Source organism: Pseudophryne corroboree, chromosome 4 (assembly GCF_028390025.1).
Source record: "Pseudophryne corroboree isolate aPseCor3 chromosome 4, aPseCor3.hap2, whole genome shotgun sequence".
In the NCBI taxonomy this organism is placed as follows: Eukaryota; Metazoa; Chordata; class Amphibia; order Anura; family Myobatrachidae; genus Pseudophryne; species Pseudophryne corroboree.
In genome coordinates, this window is record NC_086447.1 from 557959993 (window position 1) to 557967011 (window position 7019).

Below are 7019 nucleotides of genomic sequence, written 5' to 3' on the forward strand. Positions count from 1 at the left end.
AAGACGTCGGAGGACTTCACGGACTTGTAGAAGATGAGAGGAGAGGTCTTGGGAGAAGATGAGGATATCATCCAGATAAACTACAAGATATTTGTACAGAACGTCACGGAAGATTTCGTTCACAAAGTGCTGGAACACTGCTGGGGCATTACTTAACCCGAATGGCATTACCAGCTACTCGTAATGACCATCTCGAGTGTTAAAAGCTGTCTTCCATTCGTCACCACTCCGGATTCTGATGAGGTTGTAGGCACCGCGGAGATCTAACTTAGTGAAGATGCGGGCTCCCTTAACTCTGTCAAACAATTCGGTGATGAGTGGTAATGGATAGCTATTTTTGATGGTAATGTCATTGAGACCCCGGTAGTCGATGCATGGACGTAATCCTCCATCCTTTTTTTTAACAAAGAAGAAGCCCGCACCAGCGGGTGAAGATGAGGGACGGATAAATCCTTTCTGTAAGTTCTCCCTGATGTAGTTGCTCATCGCTTCAGTTTCAGGAACGGACAACGGATAGGTACGCCCCCTAGGTGGTTTCTTGCCGGGAATGAGGTCAATGGGGCAATCCCACTCTCTAAGGGGCGGCAGAACGTCAGCGGCTTTTTCACTGAAGACGTCAGAGAAATCTTGGTAAGCCGCAGGAAGACTTGACTGGGTTTTAACTTCAGTAGACTTGATAGGACAAACTTGGGCTAAACAGGACTGGCGGCAATGTGAACCCCAGGAAGTAAGTTGTAACGTAGACCAATCAATCTGTGGATTATGTAGTTGGAGCCAGGGCATACCCAAAACGACCTCTTGGGTTGCCTGAGGAATAACTAAGAACTTTATTAATTCTGAGTGCAGGAACCCAACTCCCAGATGTCACGATCCGGGTATCTGGACGCCATTTCTTACCCATCAGATGCCTCCTAAGGCTGGCTCAGCGCTCCAGGACCGGATCCCATCTGTCATCCTGATGTTTACATTCCTGTATCCTCTCCTGTCACTCTGAGACGCTGTCACAGTAAACGCCATATTACACCTGGCATGGCGTATCCCGCGGCCTCCGCCGCCGTCCCTGAGCTTCTGCATGCAGAGTGTCTGAGTGGCGATTACGTCAGCCGCGGCCTCCGCTGTGTCCGCGTGGTTGGATGTGCACCTGTCAGCCTGGCGCCTCCTGTCTCCGGTGGCCGGCGCCGCCATTACTGTTTTCATTACCACATGGATTACAAACTAAACTTCCCTCCAAGTGTCTGCATGGGCGCAGCCATCTTGGATTCTGTCAGCTGATCATTTCCACCAATCTGTTCTCAGTATTGATAATCTGCATAATTGCCTAGCCAATCCCTTCCTTGCTGCGGGTATAAGTATGTTGTACCTGAGCAAGGAAGGCGTCAGTGCTTTGGTTGTCAAACCTAGTTCCTGTTTGTCTCTCTCCTGTGATTGTCTTCCAGGTTCCAGCTCCTGTCTCAAGACTTCCACCATAGAGACCCGCACCAGCATTCCACCTGCGGTGTAGCCTGACTCTCCGATCCATTGTGGATTCATCTGTTTCCAGCTACAACATTACCTGCTTCCAGCCCAGCTTCCAGCAGAGTACAGCTTCTCTTAAAGGGCCGGTGTCCTTTCTACAGTTTACCACTCTCCACCGGTATTATTATTTCTCCGCTCTCAAACTCTACATTTCATCTATATTGCATCGCTCTCAAGCTTTATTTATTATTTAACTGGTTCCAGCCAGTATCCACTCCGTGCCAACATCTGTCTGGTTCCAACCAGAACCCACAGCAGCTATTTTATTTACAGCAGTCCAGCTTTCCCTGGAACACCAGCTGGTACGATCCTGGGCTTTCTTCATTGCTACAGTCGGGCCTGGTAAGGACTTTCCAACTCGCAGATAATAAGAACTGTCTCATACTACCAGAGCTCTGTGGCCCCTGCCACCCTGTAGTACCCAGTGTCACAACTGAGGGCCTGAGCTGACGGAAGGCAGCCTCAGTTGTAGGGGCTGAGATGTACCGGAACCTGGGAGGTTGTATCAGACCCCTGGACATGTAAGTAACATGAAGAGAAACCGCCCGAAGGCGTGACCACGACAACTTGAGTAAAAGTCAATGATATTTATTTATGACAAACTCCATGCATCACAGTAGCAGTAAAAAGAAACATAAAAATCAGCAGAGAAATAATAATACAGTTCCTGGGTACTACAGGGTGGCAGGGGCCACAGAGCTCTGGTGGTATGAGACAGTTCTTATTATCAGCAAGTTGGAAAGTCCTTACCAGGCTCAACTGTAGCAATGAGGGAAGCCCAGGGTCGTACCAGCTGGTGTTCCAGGGAAAGCTGGACTGCTGTAGATAAAATGCTGCTGTGGGTACTGGTTAGAACCAGACAGGTGTTGGCACGGAGTGGATACTGGCTGGAACCAGTTAAATAATAAATAAAGCTTGAGAGCGATGCAATATAGATGAAATGTAGAATTTGAGAGCGGATAAATAATAATACCGGTGGAGAGTGGTAAACTGCAGAAAGGACACCGGCCCTTTAAGAGAAGCTGTACACTGCTGGAAGCTGAGCTGGAAGCAGGTGATGTTGTAGCTGGAAACAGGTGAGTCCAGAATGGATCGGAGAGTCAGGCTACACCGCAGATGGAATGCTGGTGCGGGTCTCTATAGCAGAAGTCTGGAGACAGGAGCTGGAACCTGGAAGACATTCACAGAAGAGAGACAAACTGGAACTAGGTTTGACAACCAAAGCACTGACGCCTTCCTTGCTCAGGCACAACCTATTTATACCTGCAGCAAGGAAGGCATTGGCTAGGCAATTATGCAAATTAATAATACTGACAACGGATTGGTAGGAAAGATCAGCTGACAGAATCCAAGATGGCTGCGCCCATGCAGACACTTGGAGGGAAGTTTGGATTGTAATCCATGTGGTCTGGAAAACAGTAATGGCGGCGCCGGCCACCGGAAACAGGAGACGCCAGGCTGACAGATGCACATCCGACCACGCGGACACAGCGGAGGCCGCGGCTGACGTAATCGCCACTCTGAATGCAGAAGCTCAGGGACGGCGGCGGAGGCCGCGGGAGACGCCATGCCAGATGTATAAGGCGTTACTGTGACTGCGTCCAGAGAGACAGGAGAGGATGCGGGAATGTGCACATCAGGATAACAGATGGGATCCGGTCCTGGAGCGCTGAGCCAGCCTTAGGAGGCATCTGATAGGTAAGAAATGGCGTCCAGATACCCGGATCGTGACAGCACCCCCCCCTTTAGGAGTGGCCCCAGGACACTTCTTTGGCTTTTGAGGAAACTTGGAATGGAATCTCCGGACCAAGGCAGGAGCATGGACATCAGAAGCATTGGTCCATGAACGTTCCTCAAGGCCATAACCCTTCCAGTCAATAAGATACTGAAGTTGACCGTAACGGTGACGTGAGTCCAGGATCTTGGCTACTTCATACTCAACGCCTCGTTGAGTTTGGACTTTCGGAGTTGGAGGAAGTGAGGAATGAAACCGATTCAAGATTAGCGGTTTCAACAGGGAAACATGGAATGTCCTGGGTATTTTTAAGAAGGGAGGCAACTGGAGTCTGTAAGCAACAGGATTGATGACTTGATCAATTTTAAAAGGACCGATGTAGCGAGGTGCAAACTTCATACTGGGAACTCTTAACCTCAAATTCTTCGTGGATAACCATACCCGATCACCCACCTTGAGAGCAGGAACTGCTCGACGCTTCTTATCCGCAAACTTCTTGTACCTGAACGATGCCTTGAGCAGAGCTGATCGTACGCTCTTCCAGATATTGGCAAACTGATGCAAGGTGATATCCACTGCGGGAACAGAAGTTGCTGGAAGCGGTTGGAACTCAGGGACTTTAGGGTGGAATCCAAAGTTGGTGAAGAATGGTGTTGAAGAAGATGAAGAATGATACTGGTTGTTATGACAGAACTCGGCCCAGGGAAGTAATTGAACCCAGTCATCTTGAGAGGAGGACACATAGATGCGGAGGAAGGACTCCAAGTCCTGATTCACCCTCTCAGTTTGACCATTGGTCTGAGGATGGTAAGCCGTGGAAAACTTTAGCTTGACTTGGAGGACTTGACATAAACTTCGCCAGAATTTGGCTGTGAATTGAACTCCTCGATCTGAGATAATTTCTTCTGGAAGACCGTGGAGTCGAAATATCTCTTGTATGAATACTTGAGCCAACTTGGAAGCTGACGGAAGACCGGTAAGAGGAATGAAGTGTGCCATCTTGGTGAACCGGTCAACTACCACCCAGATGGTATTAAACTTGTTGCACATGGGCAAATCTGTAATAAAATCCATCGACAAATGGGTCCATGGTCGACGGGGAACAGATAGTGGAACCAGTTGCCCCGCAGGCGACTGGCGGGATACTTTATGTTGAGCACACTTTGGGCAAGATGCAATAAACTCCAAAACGTCCTTTTTCAGAGTTGGCCACCAATAGGACCTAGAGATAAACTCCAGGGTTTTTTGGATACCTGTATGTCCGGCAAAGCGGGAAGCATGGGCCCAATGCATGAGCTTCTTCCTTAGTGTCGGCTTCACAAAACTTTTCCCTGATGGGGGCGTAGAGTCCATCCCTACCGTGGAGAATGCCAACGGATTTATAATAGGATGCTTGTCTGTAGACTCTGACTCATTTTCTTGCTCCCATGAGCGGGAAAGGGCATCGGCCTTGCGATTCTGAGAGCCCGGACAGAACTGGAGTTTAAAGTCGAACCTGGAAAAGAAAAGTGCCCATCTGGCCTGACGAGGGTTGAGACATTGTGCGCCTTTCAGATATAGAAGGTTCTTGTGGTCTGTAAGGATGGTGATTGAATGAGAAGCTCCCTCCAACAGATATCTCCACTCCTCTAGAGCGAGCTTGATGGCTAGCAACTCCTGGTCGCCAATGGCATAGTTGCGCTCCGCTGGGGAGAACTTCCGTGAGAAGAAACTGCAAGGATGTAAATGGCCATCTTTAGCCCTCTGAGATAACACCGCTCCTACTCCAACGGAGGAGGCATCCACCTCTAAGATGAAAGGAGAGTCGATGTCAGGCTGTTTCAGGACAGGCGCAGAGATGAACCTCTGTTTTAAAAGATGAAAAGCTTGCATGGCTTCTTTAGACCACTTGGACGGGTTAGCACCCTTCTTGGTGAAAGCAGTAATAGGCGCCACAATGGTGGAAAAGTCTCGTATAAACTTTCGGTAATAATTGGCGAACCCTAAGAACCTCTGGACCCCTTTGAGGGTTAAGGGTACCGGCCAATTCTGGATTGCTTGTAGTTTCTCAGGATCCATCTCTAGTCCGGAACCGGACACAATGTACCCTAGAAACGGAATGGACTTGACTTCAAAGACGCATTTCTCTAATTTGCAATAGAGATGATTGACACGGAGACGGGACAGAACCTCCTTTACCCAAAAACGATGTTCCTCTAAATTGTTGGCAAAAATGAGGATATCATCTAGATAGACCACGACATGACGGTATAGAATGTCTCTGAAAATCTCATTGACGAAATGCTGGAAGACAGCTGGAGCATTGCTCAATCCGAAGGGCATGACGAGTTACTCATAATGTCCGTCACGGGTGTTAAATGCGGTCTTCCACTCGTCACCCTCACGGATCCGGATGAGATTGTATGCACCTCTCAAGTCCAGCTTTGTAAAGATGGTAGCTCCGCTAACTCTGTCAAAGAGCTCAGTAATCAGGGGTAAAGGATAGCGGTTCTTGATGGTAATGTCGTTCAAACCTCTGTAGTCGATGCACGGCCGCAGACCACCATCTTTCTTTTTTACAAAAAAGAAGCCTGCGCCGGCTGGAGAAGAAGAAGGTCGAATGAACCCCTTTGCTAGGTTCTCTTTAATGTATTCCTCCATAGAATGCGTCTCAGGCAGAGACAACAGATAAGTTCGGCCTCGAGGTGGAACCTTCCCTGGAACGAGATCAATCGGGCAGTCCCATTCTCTATGAGGAGGAAGGATATCAGCAGAAGCTTTACTGAACACATCCGTGAAATCTTGATATGGAGGAGGTGGAACATCAGACGACCTGGGGGAGGAAGAACAGACAGGCAACACTTTAAACAAACATGTCTCAGCACAGGAGGGACCCCATGCCAGAATTTGCGTAGTCGTCCAATCAATTGTAGGATTATGAAGACGGAGCCATGGAAGGCCCAGGACCACAGGATGTGTGGCTCTTGGAATCACTAAAAGTGAAATAAGTTCGGAATGAAGAACTCCCAATCTCAGACGAACTGGTAGAGTCCTTAGAGCAATAACTGTATCAAAAATTTTACTGCCATCCACGGCAGTTAAGGAAAAGGAGGAAGGAAGTCTCTCGGTGGGTAGGGACCACCGTTTAACATAGGCTTCGGTAATAAAGTTCCCAGCTGCTCCGGAATCAAGGAGGGCAATGACGTTCTGATAACGTTGAGCAACTTGAAGCGAGACTGGGAGATTACAATCTTGAGGAGATGGAGAGGAGATCATTACTCCTAGCCGGCCCTCTCCTTGGCGAGCTAGGATTTGGAGTTTCCCGGACGTTTGGGACAAGCATTAATAGTGTGAGACTGAGCTGCACAATACAGACAGAGAGACTCAGAGAGACGTCTTCGGCGCTCAGCAGGAGTTAAACGGGAACGCCCAACTTGCATGGGTTCATCTTTAGTTGGTGACAGTTGGCGAGGAGGAGGAGCAGAAGATTTTGGAGCAGATGATCTTCCACGCTCAGTTGCTCTCTCTCTGAAACGTAAGTCAACTTTCGTACAAAGTGAGATTAGCTCATCTAACTTGGAGGGTAAGTCTCTGGTAGCTAACTCATCTTTAATACGCTCGGATAAACCATGCCAGAATGCAGCATACAGGGCCTCGTCGTTCCATGCCAGTTAAGATGCCAGAATCTGGAACTGTATAAGATATTGTCCTACAGTACGTGATCCCTGGCGTAAACGGAGAATCTCAGACGAAGCTGAAGTTACCCGGCCTGGCTCGTCGAAGATGCGCC